We start from the raw sequence: 26,065 nt of genomic DNA, 5'->3' as shown, positions 1-26,065 counted from the left end.
ACTCAAATGGCTTCTCATTCATTCTGGCAGTTTCTCAAGAGAATGAAGAAAGGAAGGGCTCTGGGCTGACTTGTGTATAGACTGTGCTTCCTCTTTAAATGCCCACCTCAACTGCCATCTTGTTCCTGACACTCACTATGAAAATTTGGTACCTGGCACTGCTGGAAGGGTTCTGTTGGCAGCAGAATCCAGTATGCTGCCTGCTCTCATTTGGCCTTTCTTCATCTTGGCCTGGTACTTCTTAGCTAATTCCATCATGTCTGCAGTTTCATCTTTTCTGGGTTCTTGCCTGAAGCTCTGGCAGTTGACTGGGTTCAGTTGAGAAAGTCTTATCCAAGTTCAACTTTCAGATGCAAGAGTTTCTCTTTCATACCAGGGGGGATTGAAATCCACGCTAAAGGCAACATTTTAGCCATTCATTTTGTAACCTAATTGCAGCATTGCCTAAATGTTATAAATTAAAATTTTCTATAAAAGAGCAGAAATTAGTTTAGGGATGCTTTGGGACAACTTTAGGGACACCAGTTAAGGGAAAATAGGTCACAAAGGCGCCCCGGTAGCTGGTACAGCCCAGCAGCCTAGGGGCTGTTGAATCTAGTCGATTTCAAATTGTTTGTGAAATGTGTGTGACCATTTGAACATCATCCAGAGATGCTTGCGAGGGTGAAAAAGCTGTGTTGCAGTTTTGAGCTCGAGTAAAGGACAATCATGCTTTAGAAAATTGGGACATGAAACTCCGTGAAAGGAACTGAGGACGAGAGAGCAAGATAAAGTCAGAGCAGTTGTGGATTCTCAGCCCTGTGACTGCAGACATTTCTTTCATATTTTTTCCTTCTCTCTTGCTCTTCCAAGCTCTCAGTGCATCCTTTCCCTTCTCTGATGTGTGCGTGCCCCGTACTTGACTTTGGTGAAGCAGAAAGCAGTAAAAGCAGGAATAAGACCTTTAGCAGAAATAGAAGTAAAGAAGTGGTTACTCCCACTCAAACGAAAAAATTAATATTCCAAAAATTTTTTTAAATACATTAATATTTTTCCTTTAAAAAAAGAGTAAGAAATGGTTACTTATTCAGTGAAATACTAGTCACGATTTAATATAGAAATTGTCAAAGATCACAAAGCAGTCTGCGTAAGAATTATACAAATATTTGTATGTTATATGAATCTTCTCTACCGCTGCCACCCCGTCTGTTATTTTTTTGTGCATCCAGTGTTGGACTTTTGAGTGAAATGGAACTTGTCTTATGTCACCTCCTGGCTTTGCAGCTGAATGTACCAAACAGCAGAAAGTCAAAAGTCAGTCCCGATGAGCACACTGTCTGGGCTCGCTGGACAAGCTGATATTTGCTTGGTGTGGATGGAGTCCCCATTCATTTCAGGGTCTGTTCCTGGGGCCATAGATCTGGAACCCCTTTAACTACTTTCAGAAACCATCTTCCTCCCACTTTGATGGGAATGTCCATCTGCCTCTCCCGTCTGCCCTTGGAGACACATCTTCATTTCCACTGTTTTCACCATTTAGTTCTAATGAAATAAAAGCCAAGCCCTGAGACTCGGTGGATGCTGGTCATACCATGGCGCTTCTCTGATTTCAACGTGCATGTCAATCACTGGGGGGCGCGCACGGCGGGGGGGGGGGGCTGTTTAAATCCATTTTCCGATCTAGTTGGTCTGAGATGAGATCTGAAATTCTGCATTTCAAACAAATTCTCCAAGGAGGTCTGCTGATTGGTTCTCAGACCACCCCACAAGCACCAAGGGACAACGGACCCCACCCTCCAGCCACATCTTGTTTGAAAGAAATACCCATCACTTTTCCAAGCTCTGCATCTCTATCTTTAGGCGTACGGTGCTTTTATTTATATTTTTCTACCTTATCTCTGGTTGGCTTGTTTCCTTTTTGATAAGATGCCGTGGCACATTTTGGAAACCACCACTACAGAAGTAATTTCTTTTCGGGCTCTGAGATACTATAAAACCACTGTAGAAGCCTGAAAATTGAACTATATAAAGGCAATATTATGGTATCAAGCCCATATGAGTTTAGGAGCAGTATCAATCAAGATTTGACTTTCAATTCTGGGTTTATGACAAGCAGCCCTCATTGAAGGAGAAACCAGAAGTTTGGCTATTAGGAAGTTTTTATTTCACAAATATGAAGTCTTATTTATGTCACGTAATTGAGTTCCCAAATGTTCTCATTCTATATCAGTGACTATAAACAGTGTCAGCCTAGGTAATATGACAGAATGAATATATATGTATTCATTTTCATATTCAGGAGTCTGCTTTTGTAACTCCCATCAATGCACAGGCTATAGAGCTGATTCCTGGGAACTAACATTTGTTGGCTGTGCAGATGTTAAAATTGTTTTATTTATTCCATATGAAACTGCAAAGTATTATAGAAGCAATATTCCCTCTCTTCCTTTACCCCTATTCCCATCCATCCCACCCCCTTTACCAGAGTAAACTGGGGTGTCTCGATTACAGAAATCTAATGTGAGAAGACTCAAGAGAGAGAGCGAGCGAGCTCAGTAGCATTGAATATTCAGAATTCGATGATGAAAAATAATCACTTTAGTGAAAAGCCAGCTGTTCTTTCTTTTCTAATAGGCATGTGATGTTGATGAAAAATAACATGCAGGTAGTTTACCAAGTAGAATTGGTTTGATTTGGGATATTATTACATTATTTTGCAGAATAGGAAATGTTATTTAGGCTTAACAAAAAGCTGAACAGTACAGCCAGTCCAAAAGACCCAGATACCAAAGGATTATCTTTAAATTTAGAGAGTGAAAAATGCTAGTGCATTATATAGAAGGCATGGTATGATCATTCTTTCAGAGAATATGCCTGTGTTTTCTACGTCCTTCAAATTTCATTTGAATGGATGCTTTATGGATTTCTGTGATGCTTGGGGACATGTTAAAAATACAGCTGCAGACACACCAGGCAACTTAGGTCTAGATAGTTCTTGATTTGAATCATTATAACATGCACTGTTTCCTACTCGGAGAGAAATAGGAGTTTTGAGACAATTTGGAGTTACCTTTCTGGGTGTCCCCAGTGAGTTTCTACATTCAGTGAGTTTCCCCTAAAGCAGACCCTTGAGACGTGGATTGAAGTCCAGGGACGTGAGGGTGTGGTGAGTTGAGGCAGGAAAGGAGAATGGCCTCTGGACATAGGTTCACTGCCTGGGTAGCGGGGACTCAGGCCCACTGGGTCCCTATGAAATGCTGTCCCACAGAGGGGCAAGCAGGCTCCAGTATGTTCCATAATGTCTTGTCCTTCAGTGGTTGGCACCTCACAGCGGGGTCTGTTCTCAGGCACGTCTATCTTCCTCTGGCTCAGGCCAAGCACTCCTAAGACCAGAGAAGACATTCTAAAACACAAACAATAGGAGGAAGCCACAGGGGTCTGCATAGGATCTGCAGGGCAAGTTAAAAGCAGGGCTTTGACAATATCTTTCTCATCAGTGTGGTCCCTGCTATGTGCCAGCCCCTGCTACCCTGCCTGGTACCCAGCAGATGCTTGCTAAATGTTTATTCAGTGAAGGAAAGAAAGGAGGGAGGGAGAAAAATTCTTGACTCAGATAGAATGGGAAGAACCAGCATTAGGTGCCCACCAGCCAACAACGGTCTATCAAAGATTAGAGGTCCTTTTTTAAAAAAATGATATCTCAAGAGAACCTGAGTAGGAACCATAGGGTTGTGGGTTTGCTCCCTGACCCCACGCAGCGGGTTAAAGATCCAGCATTACTGTGAGCTGTGGTGTAGGTTACAGACGTGGCTCAGATCCTGCATTGCTGTGGCTGTGGCATAGGTTGCAGCCACAGCTCCAATTCAACCCCTAGTCTGGAAACTTCCATATGCCACAGGTACGGCCAAGAAGGAAGGAAGGAAGGAAGGAAGGAAGGAAGGAAGGAAGGAAAGAAAGAAAGAGAAAGAAAGAAAGAAAGAAAGAAAGAAAGAAAGAAAGAAAGAAAGAAAGAAAGAAAGAAAGAAAGGAGGGAGGGAGGAAAGAGAGAGAAAGAAAGAAAGAAGAAAGGAAGGAAGGAAGGAAGGAAGGAAGGAAGGAAAGAAAGAAAGAGAAAGAAAGAAAAGAAAGAAAGAAAGAAAGAAAGAAAGAAAGAAAGAAAGAAAGAAAGAAAGAAAGAAAAAAGAAAGAAAGGAGGGAGGAAAGAGAGAGAAAGAAAGAAAGAAGAAAGGAAGGAAGGAGGGAAGGAAGGAAGCAAGCAAGCAAGCAAAGGATATCTCACTTCTGACATAGGTCCCCAAGCTATCATCAAAACTTTATGCTTGCCAGATTTATTATGCACGAGGAGATGGGAGAAGAGAAAGTGGGTATGAGAGATCAGGTGGCTCTGTGTATGTACCAAGTACCTGACTTCTACAGGCTGGCACAAGGGGACTTTGGCTTTGGACATCCACAGTTATTTTATATCCACTTAAATTTTTAAAAGATTAACAGCGTGTTTGTCTTTGATTATTCGGTACATGTGAGTTCCTAGTTACCGATGACTCATTGAAGAACCGTGTGAATTATCCATGCTAAGTCCTAGATGAAAATAGGGTAAATGGCTTGCTTCCTGATTTGGGGGCTGAGCTGGGGAGTCCAGGTTTGAGGGAAGGCCAGCAGCTGCCCAACATCCAGACCAAAATGGGAAAATGACCTTGGTCATCTGGATGTTTGCAGATAGCCAGAGGCTTTGTTTCCATCCTGCTGACAGATGTGAGTAAAGAGTGCAGCACTCAGCACCTCACACAGATATTTCAGATGCCTGGCACCAGGCGGAGATAGTTAGAAATAGCAGGTGATGGCTTGCATCTAGAATTCCATCGACACAGTTCTCACCTGAGTGTGTCTCTTCAGCCACGCATGGACCTGAATGGGTTTGTATGTGCACGTGGTGTGTATGCTGGCAGGAGGTGGCAGGGGAGGGACTTCTCCCCATAATGTGGAGTTGGGGAGGGGGGGACGCCTGGCTTCTTTGCTGGTTTCGGTCATCTATAACTTCTGTAGCGCTCATGACGGCTCCTTGATTCGAAGGATGTCAAAACCCAAAGGCCATTTTCTCGGCGGAACGTCCCTTTCAAACTGTGACAACCACATGAACTTGATAACTTAGAGTCAGACTGCCCTTGGGTCTCTTTTTCTGGGTCCCGGGTGATGTTCTAGATAAATCACACCAAAGGAAAAAGGGGGCTAAGTGGCAGCAAGTGTGTAGAGTTTGGTGGGATTCGCAAAGGGTTAATAAGCTAGAAATACTCATTCCTTGCCAGAAACGCGAGCAGGGGAGCTTGGCAGTGATCCCTCTGTTTCTTCCTGGAGTGGTGCAGAGATGTGCTCCCCAGACCAGTGTGCCCGTGTGGACGCAGGGTACCAAGTGTTTCCTGCCTCCAGGAAGTTGACGCTATCTTAGCCTGGGCCCCGCATGGTGCTGGACCGGGATGGCAGGCGTGTTACTGAGTGGCGTGGGAATTCAACCCATAAGCCTTAGGTTTCTTCTAGCAGGATGCCTCGCTGCTCCTGACAGTTTCCTCATACTGATTTATTGATTTAATTTTTGGTTGGCAATGGCAGTGGTTACAAAGTAAATTCAGCCTGGAACCAAAAAAAAAAAAAAGGGTATTTGGGGAATTCATTAATGCTAACACTGCACTTTGATGCTCCATTTGCTTTCCATCGGCCCGCCAAAAGCCAAATTAAACAAGGAAGTGACACCAAGCCAGTGACAAGTGATTATCTCCTCTGTTTATTCTGTGGGATGGTGGGACTCGAAGGAGATGAGGGGCGTTTTCTTCTGAAGAGCTCACGTCAGAAACCAAATGTCCAGGGACCGTCACCAACACCACGCGGCGTCACGTTTGAGTTTCCGCAGTGTATTTCTCTGTCTTCATTTTGATGTAGGTCTCGAGGAAATAAAAAAAGATTGTCTTGGATGTGGGATGTATTTCTTACTTACTCTTGGACCTGGTTTTGTGTAACAACTTCTCCCCAAACTTTAGCAGCCTAAAGCAACAAATATTTATGATCTCATTTCTCCGAGTCAGATATCGGAGCCCAGCTTAGCTGAGGGCCGATGTTTCCAGAGTTTCTTACCAAGCTGCAATCCAAGTTTTGGCTGTGGCCGTGATCTTACAGGAAAACCCAACTGGGGAAGGACCCCCTTTGCAGCTTATGCCTGTGATTGTTGGAAGGATTCAGTTCTTTGTGGGCTCTGGGACTGAGGGCTTCAGTTCCTGGTTTTCTGTTGTCTGGGGCCCCCTCCATAGGGAAGCCAGCTTTCATGGCAGCAAATAAGAGCAAGGAGAAGATACAGCCAGTAAGATGGAAGTCAGTCTCTTTATAACCTCAGGTCGTAAGTGCCATCCTACCACTGTCACTCTGTTCTTCTCCACTGAACATGAGTCACCAGATCCAGCCCATACGCAAAGGAGGGGTCACATAAGGACACGAAGAGCAAGAGGTCAGCATCACTGGGAGCCATTGTAGAAGCTGCTTACACAGGTACGATTCCAAATTGCAGTGTTATGGAGAGTGAGGCTTGCTGCAGGTACCTGCTGAGTTCTGAGACAAACTCCATCATTTGTGGTGAGGTGGATTGATGTCTTGAAGGTGAATAAGATTAAAGGCAGAGGGCTGAGACAATGTAATAGTCATTTCTTTGATAGTTGAAAATCGTCCTCCTCTGTCTCGGAAGGAACAGGAGTTCAAGACCAGGGGAGGCTCAGGACTGGACCCCATGTCTGCTTCGTGGATGGTGACACAGGGATCACTCTGGAAGGACTACCTGAGAGGGCAGAACGCCTGTGGGCTAAAGGAGGAGCTGTTGGAGCTCACAAAGGAGAAGGGCCTGTGGCTCTGAGACCTAGATCAGTGGCAGGGGCACAACTCCAAGCGTGCACTTCCTACTGGAGATAAGCAGGTTGTGATAAGGGACCAAAAGAGTCACTTGTCTAGGACTAGGTGTGGAAAGATCGGGATGCTCTAGAAAGACTCTAGAAACCTGGAGAAAAAACACCCGTTCCATCACCTGCCAAGAATGGCTCCTGAAAGGGTTGACTCTGCAGCTTGACCACCTGAGGGCGTGCTGGCCATGGCTTAAGGGTGTGGTGTTTGGCCCACACAGGGGAGGGGAAGCTTGGTCTCTACTTACTGTAAAATGACATGGTCCGTATGTCCTGGGCACACATTAAACAGGATGGCAGGAGTCCCTGCGACAGTACTGGATTACATACTAGATGTTCCTGGATCTGTCTAGGTGGGTGATTTTGGGCCTCTTTAGTCACTTGGCCTCTTTGGGTTTAGGAAGCTGATCTGCAGGGTCAGGTAGAGACCCTCCTCCCCGCTACCAAAGCTTAAAGAGGTGGCCAGTGACCCATGAAGAGCTCAGTCCAGTCCCACAGAGATGCTTCCAGGCACAGAGCACATAGGCTCTGCAGTTCTGGGTACCACTGGTCTCTTCCTTCTTCTCCAAGCACTTCTTTTCTCGGTGTAGATATAATTCCAGAAGTCCTTACCAAACAGCTGATGTTTGAGGTGTGGGGTGTATTTTGACTTGGGGAAGGTGTTCTGTAGGCAGAGGGCAGAGGGCTTGCACCTCAGTAATTATGTGCATCAGGGAACAGGTAAAGAAGGTGTAACCCAGCAGAAGTATTGAGCCAAGAGCGGAGAAGACAGCCAGGTTGGAGCGGATTTAGTGGGGCGCTGGAAGTGACCAAGTCCCGAAGATCCAGTTGAGAAGCTCGGCTTCAAAGGGCCCCAGAGAGAGGAGGTGGCTGGAGGGAAATAATGGACTTGAGGAAGGATGCTTCTGTTTCTTTTTTTTAATTGAAGTATAGCTGATTTATAGTGTTTCTTCAATGTCTATTGTACAGCAAAGTGACCCAGTCACGCACAGTTCCCTGTGCTGTACAGTAGGGCGCCATTGCCCATCCATTGCCCATCAACCCTCAAGGCAGGAGAAACTTACACAGATTTAAATGCATAGGAGGCGTCGGTAGAGGGAGTCGGGGAGGGGTACAGCCCCCTGGGGAGGCAAGGGGACATGAGACCCAGAGCACAGGTGGAAGGTTAGCCTACGAGAGGACAGCCAGCGCTTCCATTTCAACAGGAGGGAAGGAAGCAAGGAAGGATTCAGATCCACCTGTAGGACTGGTGGCCTCAGTGGATCTCCTAGACATTTGAACCAGGGGTCGATGGGAGCATAGGGAGGTGACTGGGGAGCCCACCACAGGGGCAGGAAAAGCAAGGGTGGAGGGTGGGGGATGGAGACAGTGCCTGTCCTGCCACCTGCTCTTCAGCCGTGAAAAGAGGCATTGGGCACAGCCACACAGACAGGAAAGAGAGAGAGGACAGGAGAAGGAGGTCCTTGGAGGGCCGGCAAGGGAACAGTGCAAGCTGGCAAGTCCAGGAAGGCTTCCTGGAGGAGGTGGGACTGAGGACCTGGGCCTTGGAGGATGGCCAAGACTCAGATGTTCAGGGGAGGGAGGAGAACAGGAAACCACATGTGCTGAGAACCCTGCTCCCTGCCTGATGGCACCTGTCACAGTCTCACTGCAGCCTTTTGTCAGAGAAGTGACAAGACTTGCTTGAGGTCTTTGCGCTGGTAGAAGGGGAGCCGGTCCCTGGTTCGAGGCCGTGTGTCTCCAGGGTGTACCATGCTGCACCCAAGGACCGTGTGGGCAAGCCAAGACCATGGCTGGGCTGGCCAGAGCAGCTCTGACACCGGAGAAATCGGGCCAGGGTGACAGCACTGGGGAGCCTGGAAAAGCTGCTGATGGGAGGTGGCGAGAGCCGCGGGAGCTACTGTGTGGCTCTGAGTGGCAAGTGGCATGGGCAACGGTCACCGGCGCTCAACCCCACGGAGCCGTGGGTGCCGCACACCTGACGTCCGGGAGGAGGTGCCGCGAGGACCTGTCAGCATCCTCAGCAGCTGCTCCAGGCTGCAAGCCGAGGAAGGCAGCCGTCAGCTCTGCTGACAGATTTCCGACGGGCCCTTCCAGGATGTTCGCGTGCCTTCTCCAGCTACGCGTTCCCAGCTTCCACTGCTTCCCCTGCTGGTTTGATTGAGACAGTCATAGCGAGCGAGAGGGCAAGACTTTACACCGAGAGCGGAGCAGGGGGTGCGGGGATGAGCGGGGGGCCTCCTCTGGGAGGAATTTACCTTTTAAAACTGGAGGGGGAACAGGTGCTCTGGAAATGGCTCGTAACTGCATGAGGCCGGGACGGCGTTCCTGGAGGGGAAGGTGACTCAGATTAACCGCGCTCCGCTGAAACTGATGGCCTCCTGGCTCTGTCATTAAAACAGGTGGCTGTCATTACGGCCGCTCGCTCCTAATGGGAAGATAATACAGGGGGAGAGAGATTTATACGGGCCCCAGAAAGATGAAATTGCACATAAAGGAGGAACCAAGGCATAAAGGGGGCCAATTCGGGAAGTTTCTCGCCCCACAGGACAGCACGTGGTTCTCATTAATGGCGTAGCATGTGCGTGGCTCTATCCAGAGGGTTGCGTTACCTGCAGTGCTTTCCTTTATGCAGTTTTATTCAAGTTGCATTTGGGAAAGATATTTCTTTTCCCTCTTTGGATGTTTTTCTTCCATTTAAGAAAGGAGCCGGTATAAAAATGTACTGCCTGTGATGGAATGTACCCCCTTCCTTTTCCTACAAATAATGTTGGCTGCCCAGGAGGCTGTGGGAAACCCAGAGTCTGCTCCAAACAATGATGAGGGCATAATGGGGAGCTCGGTGAGGTTCCCAATGGGCCCACCTGCCCTATTTTTTTTTTTCCTTAAAAAGAGGAAGTGTTTTTTTTTTTTTAAAAAAAAAAACCAAAGCCAGAGTTCCTGTCATGGCGCAGCTGAAATGAATCCAACTAGGAACCATGAGGACACAGGTTCGATCCCTGGCCTCACTCTGTGGGTTAAGGATCCGGCGTTGCCATGAGCTGTGGTGTAGGTTGCAGATGCAGGTCAGATCTGATGTTGCTGTGGCTGTGGTGTAGGCCGGTGGCTACAGCTCCAATTTGACCCCTAGCCTGGGAACCTCCATATGCTGAAGATGTGGCCCTAAAAAGCAAAAAAAAAAAAAAGAGAGAGAAGAAGGAGTTCCCATCGTAGCTCAGTAGGTTACGAACACGACTACTATCCATAAGGATTCCGGTTTGATCCCTGGCCTCAGTCAGTGGGTTAAGGATCCCGCGTTGCAGTGGCTGAGATGTAGTCTGGCAGCTGCTGCTCTGATTCAGCCCCTAGCCTGGGAACTTCCACATGCTGCAGGTGCAACCCTAAAAAACAAACAAACAGAGAAAGATGAAGTCTAAATTTTTTTAATTTAATAAACACTTACATGGTGCTAATTATTGCCGGGCACTGTTCTAAGCCTCTTATAAATATTAATTCATTTAATTTTCACAGAAACACTTCCAGGAGTGTGAAACATGGAGAGGTTAAGGAGCCCATCTGAGGTCACACAATTAGGAAGTGGTGAGTCAGGGTTCGAGCCCAAGCAGGTTTGCCCCGGAGGCTCCTGACCACAGCTCTGCACTGACTACCCTTCACACATCTCATTTGTCCCATATTTCTGGGTGAGAATCCATTTGAACATCTCAGCATGCCTCAGTCCTCAAGGCATGGACTGTGCATAAGATATCAGAATGGCACTTGAACTTGAACAGGTGGGGGTGTTTTCCATTTCACAAGGCATCTTTAAAATGTGCAGTATGTGTCCCGGTCAGACCTTCAGAGGCCTGTTCTGCTGGCTCTGTGCGCAGTCGGGGCAAGGAAGGGAAGCTTTGAAATCCTGTGGGAGTATACATGCGCTCTCTCGCTCTCTCAAATGTAAGTGATCAGCACAGAGTTTCACATAGGCGTGCATCCTAGAGCCAGCGCCTTCGCTGCTGCAGAAAACCCTGCTTTGGGAGGCTCTGCTGGAAAAATCTTTCTTTGACCATCCTGAGCACATTTTTTTCCTGGGGATTTAGAGCTGATGGGGCACAGATGGGAGGTAGGGTAATTTACCCTTTTTCTCCCCCTCCCTGTTCACCATTTGACACAAGACATGAACAGCTCTTCTGCCTTACAAGGCTTAGCCAGATTGCCAGGCAATTACCTTGATTTATGAGCGCAGGAGTAGGAGGACGCGGGAAACATGATTGGTAAGTGAGGATGGTCAGATTAGCACTCTGGCGATTTGTAAATTATTTCAGGTTGCACGGCATACCCAACAAGCACGTGGAAGAGGGCAGCGGTCTCTTAGGACTTTTGTGCTCTCAGAGCCTAAAATAGGGCCTGGCTTTCCAGGTTTATGGGATAAAGAAATTAATGATTGAAAGAGCACCCAGCACCTAGGTAGATGTCCAAAGTCACTCAGTGCCTTCAACTTGCTGCTTTCAAGGTCACCAGTCATGTAATGGGACAGAAATACACACCTATAGCACAAAGGAAATATAGCAAGTTAGAGCAGAGAGAAAATGCTGGGGGCATAAGAAAATCTGCAGGAAGAAAGTATGGGAGAAAGCTGCCAGAGGTTGGTTTTGGACTCAAAGAGCATGAGGCAGGAAGGAGCAGGATCTTGTAGAAAGTTCTCCAGTCCCCTGCCTTGCAGTGTTAGATGTTAACGGGTTAGAAAGGGAATAATAAGCTGAGACAGATGTGACATACGGTGGGGGCGTGTTGACTGCCAAGTTGGGGCTTTTGTGTCTGGTCCCCCAGGCGGTGAGGGATGGTTGAAGATTTTGAAGCAGAGCTCACAGCTCGCCTTTGGCAAGGGGTGTCTGCTGCGAGGGCGGATCCAGGAGCTGAGTGCCCTGTTGGCAGGACAGTGGAGTTGTGTCCAGAGGAAGGGAAACGGGAAGAAAGGTGGGTTGCAGGGGGGGTGGGAAGAAAGGATGCCTTTGAGGAGAACAGAACACCAAGAAAGAGTGCGTTACAACTAAAATTCTCAACTGAAGAACCTGGGGGTCAGGAGGAAGAACAGGTGTGGGAGAGGAAGCTGCCAGGTTGAGTTTGGTGGGAGAGGAAACAGGGAATTGAAAATTGCAGGTTTGGGGGAAAGAGGCGCTCCCGATGTGGCTCAGTGGGACCAGAGGCCTCTTGGGAGCAATGGGACACAGGTTCGATCCCTGGCCCCGCACAGTGGTTAAGGATCCAGGGTTGCCGTAGCTGTGGATTAGGTCACAGCTGCGGCTTGGATCTGATCCCTGGCCTGGGAACTCCATATTTTGGCAGCCAAAAATGAAAAAGAAAGAAAGACAGAGAGACAGAAAGAGAGAGAGGAAGGAAGGAGGGAAGGGAAGAAAGAAAATCGCAAGTTGGAAAGCGAGTGAGACGAGGCTTTGGAGGATGTCCACGGTCGGCTCAGCAAGGACATCGGTCATTGATGTCTCACGGGCTCAAGGTGGCCAAGAACGGAAACTCGCATTTCCTCATCGGTGACCAGAACGGACCCCACCCTCGCCAGCCCCGCAGCCCAGGGGACAGGTCCACAAAGACTTCTGGAGGGACATTTGGGCCTGCCAATTCCCCCCTCCCCAGTGAGAGTAGCGTCACTTGTTGGGGTGTCGGAATCCAAGGATCCTCCAGCTCATTTCCCTGCTTCTGGCCCAGAGCGCCTCAGCGCTTCCCAACACAGCAGTGGGAATGTTTTGACTCTGAAATTCAACCATGCCACACCTCCCCTCAGACTCACTTGACTAAAAGCCACAGCCCTTCTAAGCATCTCGGAGCCCTCTGCCAGGAAGCTCTGCCACATCACAGGCTAGTGTCCCCTTGTCACCAGCCCCCAGCCAGAGCCCCTCCCCGTCCCGTTCCTCTATCCTCCTGCCACAGGGCTCTCAAAGTCAGGTGATCTGCCCCCAGGTAGACTCGTGTCTCTCATCCTTACCTCTTCTCAGGGTTTTGCTCAGCTGTGTCACCTTCTCAGTGAGGCTTCTGTGAGTGTTCTCCCCTCCCGAGTTCCCCTTGTGGGGCAGCAGAAATGAATCTGACTAGTATCCATGAGGCTGCGGGTTCGATCCCTGGCCTCCCTCAGTGGGTTAAGGATCCGTCATTGCTGTGAGCTGTGGTGTAGGTCGTAGACGTGGCTCAGCTATGGGGTAGGCTGGCAGCTACAGCTCTGATTCGACCCCTAGCCCGGGAACTTCCATATACCATGGGTGTGGCCCTAAAAAGCAAAAATAAAAAACAAATTAATTAGTTAAATAAATAAAATCACCCCTCCCACTCAACCCTCCCCAGCACTCCTTTCCCCTGCCCTCTTGCAATATGGAGATGACCGTGAGCCTGGACCCTGGGGTCATAGTGCCCCAGGGAGCCTTGGCTCTTGGGCTTCCCAGAGGCATGACCCTGGGTGGGTTGGTCCACCTCTTAAAGCCTCAGTTTTTTCATCCCGGAAACGGGGATATGCTAATAGGGTTCACATATGTGAAGTGCTTCGAACACTTAGAAATTCCCAACACGAGGTAGCGGTCATTATTTCATAGCATGTACTACCTCTGGACACGCCCTGCACTCACTAATTTATCTGCCCACCGGTCCTTCTCATCGCCTGAGAATGTTAGCTCCACAAGGCAAGGATTTTTGTTTGCTGTTCTTCATCATATCCCCAGTGGCTCGATGGGACCTCGAATACAGTAGGTTCTCAATAGATATTTGGTGAATAAATATTTTCTTTGTTCTCCTTTCTTAAAAATGATCTTTATTTTTTCCATTATAGCTGGTTTACAGTGTTCTGTCAATTTTCTACTGTACAGCAAAGTGACCCAGTCACACATACATACATATATGTATGTATATATATATATATACACATACACACACACACACACACACACACACACATACACACACATGCATTCTTTTTCTCACTTTATCCTCCATCATGCTCCATCACAAGTGACTAGATATAGTTCCCAGTGCTATATAGTAGGATCTCATTGCTTCTCCATTCCAAAGGCAATAGTTTGCAACTATTAACCGCAGATTCCCAGTCCATCCCTCCCCCTCCCCCTTGGCAACCCCAAGTCTTTTTTCCAAGTCCATGAGTTTCTTTTCTGTGGCAAGGTTCATTTGTGCCATATATTAGATTCCAGATAGAAATGATATCATATGGTATTTGTCTTTCTCTTTCTGACTTACTTCACTTAGTATGAGAGTCTCTAGTTCCATCCATGTTGCTGCAAATGGCATGATTTTGTTCTTTTTTATGGCTGAGTAGTATTCCATTGTGTATATGTACCACATCTTCTTAATCCATTCATTGGTCAGTGGACGTTTAGTTTGTTTCCATGTCTTGGCTATTGTGAATAGTGCTGCAGTGAACATAAGGGTGCATGTATCTTTTTCAAGGAAAGTTTTGTCATGATATATGCCCAGGAGTGGGTCATATGGTAGTTCTGTATTTCGTTTTCTGAGGAACTTCCATACTGATCTCTGTAGTGGTTGTGCCTGTTCTCCTTTTTGTGTCTGGTTTGCTTCGCCTGGGCCTCAGGAGGAGTAGAATGCACAAGCTGGCAGAGTCAGCGGGTTCTGTGTCAGGACACTGGCTATATGTCCCATTATTTAGTGACTATTTCTGTCCTCAGGCCTAGAAGAAACCAGCTCTTCTCTACTGGCTCCTTCCCTCAGCTGTCTGTGCAGCTCTGCATCTCCCGCTCAGCTTCCCTTCCATCCTCAGGTCCATTCTGGGACCTTCCCAGAAGGTCCCATGCTGGGACCTGCCCCCTTCCCAGCAGTAGGGGGTCGCTACCGTATGATCTCTCGTTCCCTGGGATCCTGGCCTCAGCGGGGCACCTGCAAGAGTGTCAGCATCCCCGGCTGCTAGGCCCAGACCAGGAGAGGCTGACATTCTGATGGGGATGTCCCAAGGCAGCGTCCAGTTTCCCCCTGGTCAGTAGTAGATGAGAACGATAGTGTCCATCCCACCTTGGAAAATTCTGGACACATATAATCCTTCTACTTCTCTGTCAAGACTGTAGCTCAGCCCAGTAAGGCAGGGATTTTGCCATCAGACTAACTAGCCATTGCAATGCCACTCCATCTCTGGGGGCTTTCTGGTCACCCAACTGCCTCAAGCCTCTGAAAACGTGATTCTGTGTGTGATGCAAAAGGCGCTTTGCTTTCAGTTCTGGCCTTTTGATGAGCTGGTCCACGAACTTCCCAAATGCTGTATCTCCATCCCCAGGGCTCCCCAGTGGCTCAGGGAAACAGTGGACCTGGATGCCGTGGACCCGCGGTCAGGGCAGAAGGAGCTTTCGGATCTGTGATTCCCTTTGTTATAGACACTGGGTCCTGCCTTGTTCACTAAGGGCCACAGAGTTGACACACATCAAAAGACAGCTTTACCCCCGTGGGAGGGTTCAGTACCTGGTTAAGGGACCATCATTCATGCTCCGCTGAAGTCCTTGTAAACATATTTTGTCAGAGACACTGGCACCTCCCAAGACTTCATTTTCTCAGCTTTCTTCGTGAGATGCTGACAGGGGACAGGGGACACGGGGTCCACAGAGGCATCCAATCAAACTGAAAACCCTGAGGATGCTTCTCTCTTTTCCTTATTCTTCTCTTCCCTCCTTGCCCCTAAATTAGCACAGAGGACCCCTGACCCACATGGTCTGAACACCCAGGGCAGCGGGCTGGGGTTTGGGGGGGGGGGAGGGGGCAGGGAGAAGAACATTCTCTCTGCTCTCAGCCTCGGCCCGGTCATGGGGAGGGCCCATGGGATCCGCAGTGGCAATTAGCCAGATCCCATCTCTGACTCGACTCTGCCCAGCCTTGGCTGGCACGCAGAAGAGATGGGAGGGAATGGAGTAGCCTCAGAAGGAGGACCTGAGAGCGGGGCCTGGAGCTCCTTGACCTGGAAGGGAAGCTTTGAAGATCCCAGCAGGGAACAGAGGGAACAGAGGCAGAAGTCACAAGTAGGAGAGCAGTGACTTAACTCTTTAGCCCTTTGGGATTGGCTGTTATGTCCAGGGTCCCAGCAAACCTGGGATCTGAGCCAGTGGGGCAAACATCACAAACTAGTCGGCATTTCAGATGGCAGCCTGGGCAAGGGGCGGAAGGAATCATGCGATCTTCCTTTAAACAGTAGCTGCTGCAGGGGGAGGGGGCAGTGCTTCATTTTCTATTCATTTGTTGGGGGGGGGTGTTCCTGAGATAGTAACATGCTCCCCAGGGGCTGCCCTGCTCAGGGAAGAGGCAGAGATTTGCAGGGACCTCCGAAGGGAAATAGGAAGCCTGACTATTTCGATGATTTTCTACTGCTGCCTTCCTCTTTTGGAAATGAGGTGCCTTTGACTTATTTATCATTTTTGCTCATAAAACTGTAACTCTCGTGATTACATTGCCTCAGGGCACAAGTACGAAACGTGAAAGTTCTGTTCAAGCCTGTAAGACAGAGCAGCGGCAGCTCTCAGCCCAGATTAACGGGTCTACTGTTCTCCGCGTCTTACGGAGGGAGGTCACCCGTGGTGTCCCGCCATCCAGGCCTGTGCTCAGCAAAAGCAGAATTTCCACGAAAAACACCTTTCAACACCAGTTGGAGAGCAGCTTAACTTTAGCTGGTGGATGTGTGCAGAGCAGCGGTTACTTGTGTGACAGCGTCATGGTGACTGGTGAACGTGGCTGATGTCCCCATCGGCCACCCTCTCCATGTCCTGATCTATTTAGCGAGACACTCGGTGTCTGTAAGAGCCAGTTACCAAAGCCATCAGAGCGAATTCTTCAAGCCTACTGGGAACTCATCTTCAGTACCATCCTCCTTTTTTGTGTGGTTCCAAAGAGTCAAGCCCTGAATTTACCACGTTTCAAGCCATGGGCTAAGGAGAGGGGTGACTGGGTGGGTGAGCATGGCTCCAGCTGGTTTATTCCTCCGAGGGTGAAAACCGCAGCCCTCCCCAATCCCATGCCTCCTGCTCGGTACTTCCAAATCCCCCAGTGTCCCCCCCACCCCCCACCTCCCCCCCCCGGCCCTAACACCAGCCTTTCATTGTACTCCTTGCACTAAGAGGGGAGAGGACAGCTTACATTTGTCTGTTGACGTCACACTCTTAGCAGGTCCCATGGTGGCTCAGCAGGTTGAGAACCCAACTAGTATCCATGAGGATGCAGGTTCGATCCCTGGCCTCACTCAGTGGGTTAAGGATCCAGCATTGCTGTGAGCTGTGGTTTAGGTCACAGATGCAGCTTGGGTCTGACCTTGCTGTGGCTGTGGTGTAGACTCCCTAGCCTGAGAACCTCCATATGCCGCAGGTGCGCCCGTAAAAAGACAAAGAAAACCACACTCCAGTCACCTAGAGAGAGGGGAAAACATAACTCTTTTTTTTCTATCACGCTCCCCCCGCAAATCTCTGTACCCTTTCCCTCTTGGCATAGCAGCCAGAGTAGAACAAAGCCAAGGCCAAGCCGACAGACTGGCACCAAACAAGAAGGGCAGCGGGGATGTCCAGGACCCAGCTCCGAAATGCCCGCAGCTTCTTCCGGAGACAGATTGACTCTTGGTCCTCTGCGCTTTGAGGTCCTGGGTGTGTCCCACCAGCCACAGGGCCCCTTCCGCCACCCCACCCCGGAGAGGAGGGGGAGTGGAGGGCAGGTAGAGCCGGGGGGGGCCCCAAGCCAGAGCCGTGTTCTGGGTCAGGCAGGGAGTGCGGCTGTCAGCCCCGGCAGTGGAGGACCCAGGGCCGCTCCGCAGGCATCCAAGGAGAATGTCTTTGGACATTTTCAAATGTCAGGAAATAGCAGCAGGGAATTAGAATGCCAGAATTACCGTCTTGGTTGTATGTTCTGAGGGAAGAGCCATGTCATAACAAACTCTTGATCCTCAGCCGTTGAAGTTCTGCAGTTATTATGTACTTTTCTCATCACAGCTGTGTGCTCCGGACCGACTCGGAAAAGAGCCAGACTCCCATCCCTTTGAAAAATTGGGTGTTGGACCATAGCCTTTTGGGAAAGAAGACATTTTCCTCTACCCTTCCAGAGTCTTCTGGCTGGTCTGAAAATTAAACCGACATGAGACACATTAACGGGAGAAAATCAAACAAATGCTTAATAACATGTGGTCATGGGAGAGACCCAGGAAAACCAACCCACTGAAGTGACTGAAACTTTCACCCTAAATACCATCTTCAGAGAAAGACAAAAAAGGACGTTGAAGGCTGGGGTTTAGGACTTCAGAGAGGAGGAGGTGTTTCCCTCTGTCTGCACACCTTGTTCATACCATAGTGATATGTGATGATAGGTCCCTTCCTGGTCCAGGTCCTTTATCTAAATTCTTTTAGGTGGTTATGGGGGGAGATCAGAAGTTCTTCCTGAGTCTTTTGAGCCTTGGGTTTTTTTCAGCTTGAAATAATCCACATGCCAAAGAGACATTTGGGGTTTTCCAGTTATCACTGCACCAAGCATGATGAGCAGCGAAGTCTCCAGTGAAACCTTCTGTGAGGCAGTGTGTGAGGTCTTGCATGGGGACCAGCACAAGTGCTGGGAAGTTTTTGGAGATGATGAAGCTTCGGATCAGCCTGAAGAACCATGACCCTCAGAAGGACACATGCTTCTTGGACATCGTCAAGTGTATGTCTCCTCCCTGCCTCAAGGTCTCCGGGAGTGTGTTCTAGGAGACCAGCAGCATGGTGACGAGGTCAGGGATGTGCATATCCCGCACAGGGACATCAAGGCACTGAGAAAACTCAACAAGTATAAGAAACTGGGGTGTTCCCATCATGGCTCAGCAGTAATGTACCTGACTAGTATCCATGAGGTTGCAAGTTCGATCCCTGGCCTCACTCAGTGGGTTAAGTATCCAGCATTGCCACAAGCTGCAGCATTGCCAAAGATGTGGCTCAGATCTGGCATTGTTGTGGCTGTAGTGTAGGCGAGTCTGATTCGATCCCTAGCCTGGGAACTTCCATATGCAGCCCTAAAAAGCAAAAGAAAGAAAGAAGGAAAGAAACTGGTCAAGAGGCTAGACAAGAAGTATGATGGCTTTTTGGCTTCAGAGTCTCCAATCAAGAAGAGCCCAGACCTAAATAAGGCTGACAAGTCCCCTTCCTTGCTGACCCACGGTGAGAATGTGGTGGCCAACGCTGAAGTGCAGTCTACCTTTAAGTTCCAGATGAAGAAGGTGCTGTGTCCAGCAGTGGCTATTGACCACATGAAGACGACAGATGAGGAGCTTGTGTCCAACATGCACTTGGCTGTCAGCTTCTGGTATTCAGTGCTCAAGAGAAATTGGCAGAACATCCGGGCTTTATAGATTAAGAGCACTGTGGGCAAGCCCCAGCACCACCTAATAAAATACGGCCCCCATTAAATTAAAAGAAAAAACCAGAAAGACATTTGGGGGTGGCAAATTTTGCTCCCCCACACCCCAAAGAAAGGAGCTTTGTGGAGAAGGGACTCATTAACAGAGAAGGAAGACAGTGAGGGAAGAAAAAGATAGGAACTGGGAGTTCCTATTGTGGCTCAGTGGTTAACGAATCCGACTAGGAACCATGAGGTTGCGGGTTCGATCCCTGGTCTTGCTCAGTGGGTTAAGGATCCGGCGTTGCCATGAGCTGTGGTGTAGGTTGCAGACATGGCTCTGATCCCACATTGCTCTGGCTCTGGTGTAGGTCAGCAGCTACAGCTCCGATTCGACCCCTAGCCTGGGAACCTGCATATGCCACAGGAGCAGCCTAAGAAATGGCAAGAAGACCCCCCCAAAAAAAAGAAGAAGGGAGAAGGTGGCAGGACCCCTGGGAAGTGGCCTTTACAGAAGTGTCCCCAAGTCTCTGCATACTGTTCCTTTCTCTAAATAAATATTTTAACGCATATTTATGCTGTATCTAGCTACCTCCACTTAAAAAGAATTAATGACTATGAGATGGTCCAGAAAAAAAAAAAAAAAAGGATTACAGTTATTTAAGTGGTTCCGTTAAAGTTGGTTTTAATCAGACATTTGTATAATGTAATTATGGCCCGTGGCTTTCTGGGAGAAAGCCATACTTTAAAAAATTAAGCTGAGAGCGTTGGGAGGGGCTGCTCTGATGCTTGTTCCCCATTTGGTCCATGTGTAATTAAGTTTCTTCATTCTTCCTGTAATCAGGCATCCAGAATGATCTCTACATTTTTAAAGGGCTCAGGTTTGGTGGTAGTAAAAGATGATGCTGGAGAGAAACAGATGGGTGAGTGGGTTCAGATTGTCTCCATAATAGAAAAACAGTCATAAAAATGCCATCTCCTACATATTGTGGGAAGATAAAATGCAAGGCTCATCATGGCTGAGTGGTTAGTCTCATTCTGTCCTCCAGCCATAATCAATTGTACATCATTAACAAGACACAAAATCTTTACTAATTAGCTCTTATGATTATATTGTTATTGCACGGAGGCATTTAAGGCATCGGCGATAAAGGAGGTCCGATGCCCACAAAGAAGAATCCTTTGAGGGGGAGGGGGCTATAGCCCCATCACTCATATGCCCTCTTCAGAGATTGTCACTCGCTGTTCCCATCTGTAATTTTTAACTCGATTCACTGCGAAGATTAATATTTTTAGTAAGTGAGTGACAACTGTTGAAAAGAGGGAGAAGAATATTGAATATGCTTTCACACCAGGAAAACTGGAAGAAAGTCAGCTGTTGAAGTTATTGAACAAGAGGAATTGTTCATTTTCTCCTTGCTTGAAATTTTCAGGGCTAATTCTGTTCTTACCCTGTGTATCACGGTCTTACAAGTGGTTCTCCTCTGAATGTAAGAAATAGCATTCAGCCAATTAAAAGAGAGTTAGATCCATACCTTTCACTGGGGTACCTTGCAAAAGGATCCAAGATTTAAATGCTGAATATAAAACAGTAAGTGTATCAGGAGAAACTAAGGGAAAATTCTTTGACAACGTCAGAGTGGGGAAGCCTTTTTAAAACCGTGATTCAAACCCCAAAAGCCATAACCAAAAAATTACATAAATTCAACCCCCCCCAAAAAAAATTCTGCATGGAAAACTGACAAAAACAGACCAAGACAGCAGTGAGCAAAGTAAAAAAAATAAATGACAAGCTAGGAGAAAAATATTGGGCAATTATATCACAGACCACAGCCTGCTATCTCAAATATGTAAAGAGCTGCTATAAATCAAAATGACAAAGTCCAGCAAACCAAGAGAGAAAGTTTCAGCCAGGGTATGAATAATCATTTCCTGGAAAAGGATATTTACATTTTCCTGAAACTTATGAAAATATGCCCAATGCTACCCCTAAGGTAAATGCCAACTAAACTACAATGAGATAGCACTTTTTGGTGATCAGATTGGCAAAGATTAGAAAGTCTGAGGAGTTCCTTTCGTGGCTCAGCGGAAACGAATCTGACTGGCATCCATGGGGATGCAGGTTCAATCCCTGGCGTCACTCAGTGGGTTGAGGATCCGGCATTGCCCTGAGCTGTGGTGTAGGTTGCAGATGCGGCTCGGATCTGGCGTTTCTGTGGCTGTGGTGCAGGCCGGCAGCTGTAGCTCCGATTGGACCCCTAGCCTGGGAACCTCCATATGCCACAGGTGCAGCCCTAAAAAAGATTAAAAAAGATAATAATAATAATAAAAGAAACTTGGACAAGAGGTTTTGTTGATGAGAGTATGAGAAACAGGCTCTCTTCTGTTGCCCATCTGAGTAGGAAATGGTACGAAATCTGGAGAAGATGATGTGGCCGTTTCTAACAAATTGACGGATGTCCGTACCTTGTGATCCAGCAATTCCACTGCTAGGAATTTTTCCAACAGACACATTTGTGTGAAAAGATTTATTTAAAAGGTATCCCTTCCTGCATTGTTTGCAAAAGAAAATGCAGGGAAACAAGCTAAACAGGGGGACAGGTTAAATTATGCGACATCGATTGAGTGGAACACCACGTCTCCGTAGACTAAGAGCAAAGGCGTTCTTTACGTACCGATTTGAAAAAATCCCCAAGTGATATCGTTAAGTTAAAAAAAAAAAAGGCAGCAACTATGTAGCAGAGAGCACATGAATTTGTTTTGTTCAAAAGGGAAAAAACACACAGATGCAGCCGTTGTTTAAAAAAGATGAATCATATTTCTTAGTTCTTAGATTAACTGCCTGTTTCAAACACTCCAAATGGGCAGCATTTCTCCCGTTTCTGTTATCTTCCCTTCCAGTTTGAGCAATCTCTGTAAAGGTAAGTATATATTTTTTAAAGCATCACTTATTGATTGCCTACGAGCGCAAACTTCAGCAAGATAGTTTTGTGTCTGTTTCACAGATGAGAAAACAGAGAGAAGACAAGTAACTCGCTCAAGGCCACGCGGCTAAGAAATAGCAAAGCCAGGGTTTGGGCCCAAGTCTGTCTGGGCCTACAGCTTGTGTGCTTCTCACTGAGCCAGGCTGAGCAAGTGTGTCTCGTCTGCCTCCGGGAGCCCCACATGAGCTGATGAGGTTCCTGCTGTACATCCTAGGCTGTATCTGTCGCTCCGACCCTCTGGCATGGAGCCTTTACCTGTGAGCTTTTCAGAGCCTCTCGGAGGAACCTGGTAACATGGAAATTCAGAACCACAGCCCATGTGCAATTGTGTCACCATCAGACAAGCATGTGAAGTGAATACTATCAGTGTTCCCGCTTCACAGACGGGGACCCTCGAGCTCGGAGCAAGAGGTTAAACCATCCGCCCATCCCAGGGTCACTCATAGAACGGGAACCAGATTCAAAGTCAAGGGGTCTGACTCCTGAGCTGGGATCCAATGTGCTACCCTCTTAGCCACACGCTGTGCTCACACCCAGTAATTGCAATCATGGGACAAGACTGTGCGGGGTTCCCATTGCAGCTCAGCAGGTTATGAACCCAGCTGGTATCCATAAGGACATGGGTTCGATCCCTGGCCTCGATCAGTGGGTTAAGGATCCAGCGTTGCCGTGAGCTATAGCGTAGGTTACAGATGTGGCTCGGATCCCGCGTTGCTGTGGCTGTGGCGAAGACCAGCAGCTTCAGTTCCGATTCAACCCCTAGACTGGGAACATCCATATGCTGTGGGTGCGGCCCTAAAAAGCAAAAGCAAAAAAAAAAAAAAAAGGACAAGACTTTAGGATGCCGTTGTGGGGCCAGGATGGTGTACGCGTGGGCTGAGGGAAAGGCACCCCGGGGCTTCCTTCCTCTTACTAGAAAACCGAAATGCAGAGAAGCAAAGGCTGACGATGGTTTAAACCCTTCAGAACTCCCTGCTTCCTTCGGTGTCCATCATGGCAAATCGAGTCATCATTTGGAATTGTCCAGACTTAAGTTAGGAAAGATTACACCTGTTAGAAAGAGATGGAAAGAAAGGGCAACCGAGAATCCATTTGCCCTGGCTTTTAAAGTTGTCTTCTCTGGATGGATCAGTTTACAGATATTTTTATAGCGACATCCTTCTTCTTTTTTTTTTTTTTTCCTCTGTGTTTGATGGGGAGCTTACTGAACATCGATACTGAGTTATTTTACTTTATTGCTGCCACAAAACTGCCCTTAATAAAAAGTGAAAGAAAGAAGAATGAAAGCTTATGGTCTTGCCACTCTATTTCTTGAGGAGAAGCCCATCGTCAAAGTTTTAGGGTTTAAAATCCTTTTTAGAGAAAATGCTTTCCTGTCACGAGCAGAAGATGCTTCCTATGCTCTATTTGCTTGCAATATTTCTCTCCCCTTTTAGCAGTTATGTGTCCCCCTGAATGGCAACCATCACATGCGGACAACCTTGGGGATAGCCCACAGTTGGATCGAATGAAGCCTATTTCTGCCTCTTCTCTGCAGTGTGACTCGAAGCCAGTGTCCTAACCTCTCTGAACCTCAGTTGTTAAACTCCTGCACCACAGGGCTACATGACATCTATTGGACAGGACTGGGAGGCAGGCAGGTCAGTGAAGCACCATTTGTAAAAGTGCTCACCAGAATGGCTTGCACAGCTTAGATGCTCTTATAATGAGACAGATTTTGCCTCCTGATAGCTCATTGGCTGGCCCCAGTTCTGTTCTCTGCGCTCTCAAGATCAAGGGTAGTATCTTGCACAGAGCATTTGGAGCTGCAAAATATTTAAAAGCAGCCTTCTTCTCCCCCCGACTCCTCCCCCTTGCTTCGGCACTCTGGAGTTTTAACTTTTTTCCCTGTGGTCATTCTTGGTCTCTGTGTCATTGGACTAAATTTTCCACCAATCCACTCAAACCAGTTTCTGTATTTAGCGATGACGGAAGGTCCTAGGGTGTGTACCGCTAGTAATGGTACGTTAGCACTGTGATAGAAGTAGCATTCTTTTTGCCTGTATGTATCCTCAGGGAGTCCCTTACTCACTGAAAGATTATTCCAGAATGCCTTTTTCTCTTAATGGAAAAGGCTGGATTGAGTCACCTGTGAGGCAGAGTGTGTTAAGCCCAGAAGAAGCCTGCTGGAATTAACCAGGTCATGCTTTCAACAACCGCTCAGGCTTAGCAGATGGTAGAATTGTCTCTGTGTGTGTGCGTCTCTCTCTTCCCAGAAAGGAAAGAGACAGGTCACAGGTCAAGGTCAGCGAGTGAGTAACCTCTTACATGGAGAATATTTCCCATGCTGACTTCTGCTCTGCCTGCTTGATAGCGAAGTGACCGATAATTGCCCGAGCCGTCCAGCTTTTCCCTCTTCTCAAGAGTAGGATTCAGCAAGAGTTGGTTGCTCGTGGGTAGAAACTGGTTTGGAGAACAACACGCAAAATAAGCCCTCTCCTCGCAAATGACCTACCTTTTCCCTCAGCCCTCCCCGTTTTCCTCACTGGGACCGGTCTTCTTCAATGAGAGGAGACGGAACACTAGACTCACTTCGAGTTGTTCAGGAGAAAATCATCGCATCACCTTCCTCCCTCAGCATCCTCGGGGGACTGGTTCCAGGGCCACCCCCCTCCCCTGCGCAAGCCAAAAATCCACAGATGCTCCAGTCGCTTCTAGACAAATATTTGCATGTAACCTACATGATCTTCCTGTATACTTTAAATCATCTCTAGGTGGTGTGTAATGACTAATTCAATGTAAATGCTGTGCAAATAAATGCCGGCATGTGACAGATTCAAGTGTCCCTGCATGGAACCTTCTGGAATTTTTTTCCTAGTACTTTCCATCTGTGGTGGGTCGAGGTTGGCTGACTCTGCAGATGAGGTACCTGAGGGTGGAGGATGCAGTCGGAGGGCCCCCTGTGTTGTTAGCATTGCTGTTTTCGTTTTCTGTTTCGGAGGAGTGTGCGGACTTGAGGAATGTTTATGAGGTGTTCCGCGAGCTGGGATGAGGTAGACAGATGAAATGCGAAGGATTCCTTAGGAGTCAGCCAGCAGTGGAGCCTGGCTGAAAGCGCTCCTTCATCAAAGAAATGCTGAGACCAAAATAAGCATGGGTCTGTCTCTGTGTCTGTCCATCTGTCTGGAGAGGAGGGTGGAGAGAGGGAATTGAACAAGTGTCAACAAGAAAGGAGAACGCGTTCAAGCGTGAGGGAGACGGCTCCCTGAAATCTGTGCTCGGCTTCTTCCCAGAGCTAGTGCTTCTCCTGGGCTTTACAGCTGAATTCTCAGGGATGTATCCTCAGAAGTACTGTGTGTACCGAGTCATCTGCTTCTAAAAGGAACTGCATTTTAAAGGGGGGAGATGAGAACAAAGAGGGGAGCCGGGGAGATGGAAGGAAGTGAGACACCCAGCCATCTGCCCGAGGGACTGGGCACCCCAGCCTGAGGCTCTCCAGAGCAAGCACGTGGAACGGAATAACCGGCCAACACTGTGACACAGGGCCTCCGGTTTGGACCTGCCCTGTCCGCCGTTTTGCAGTGTCATTTCACTGCTCTGCCTTTTAAACACGTTGGAAAACAAGAGGAGAGCCCCAGGACCCCCCAGGGCAGCCATGTACGTGCTTGGTTGGTGCGCCAACGACCGGGCCCACACATTTTCCCATCCTGAGAAGCTCCAGGTCCCGTGTACTGTTGCCATGGACCGAATGTTTGTATCTCCCTCCAAAACCCGTCTGTTGAAGCCCCAGCCCCCGAAGTGAGGCTATGGGGCTTCAACAGACGGGGCCAGATGGGGCCCTTGGGAGGTCCTGAGGTCCTGAGCGAA

General features: G+C 48.1%; 1 protein-coding gene and 1 pseudogene across 22 annotated transcripts in view; both read left to right on the top strand.

Moving 5' to 3' along the window:
• Positions 1-26,065, top strand: part of CELF2 (CUGBP Elav-like family member 2) — an 872,498-nt gene that overhangs the window by 465,526 nt on the left and 380,907 nt on the right.
• On the top strand, positions 18,257-19,401 carry LOC100514677 (large ribosomal subunit protein uL1-like; annotated as a pseudogene).

The sequence above is a fragment of the Sus scrofa genome, chromosome 10 (genome assembly GCF_054392235.1).
Source record: "Sus scrofa isolate SSC_HxYL_T2T_F1_AM1 chromosome 10, Sscrofa_HxYL_maternal_Yorkshire_Landrace_v2.0, whole genome shotgun sequence".
Lineage (NCBI taxonomy): Eukaryota > Metazoa > Chordata > Mammalia > Artiodactyla > Suidae > Sus > Sus scrofa.
This window is presented reverse-complemented; position numbering and strand designations above follow the sequence as displayed.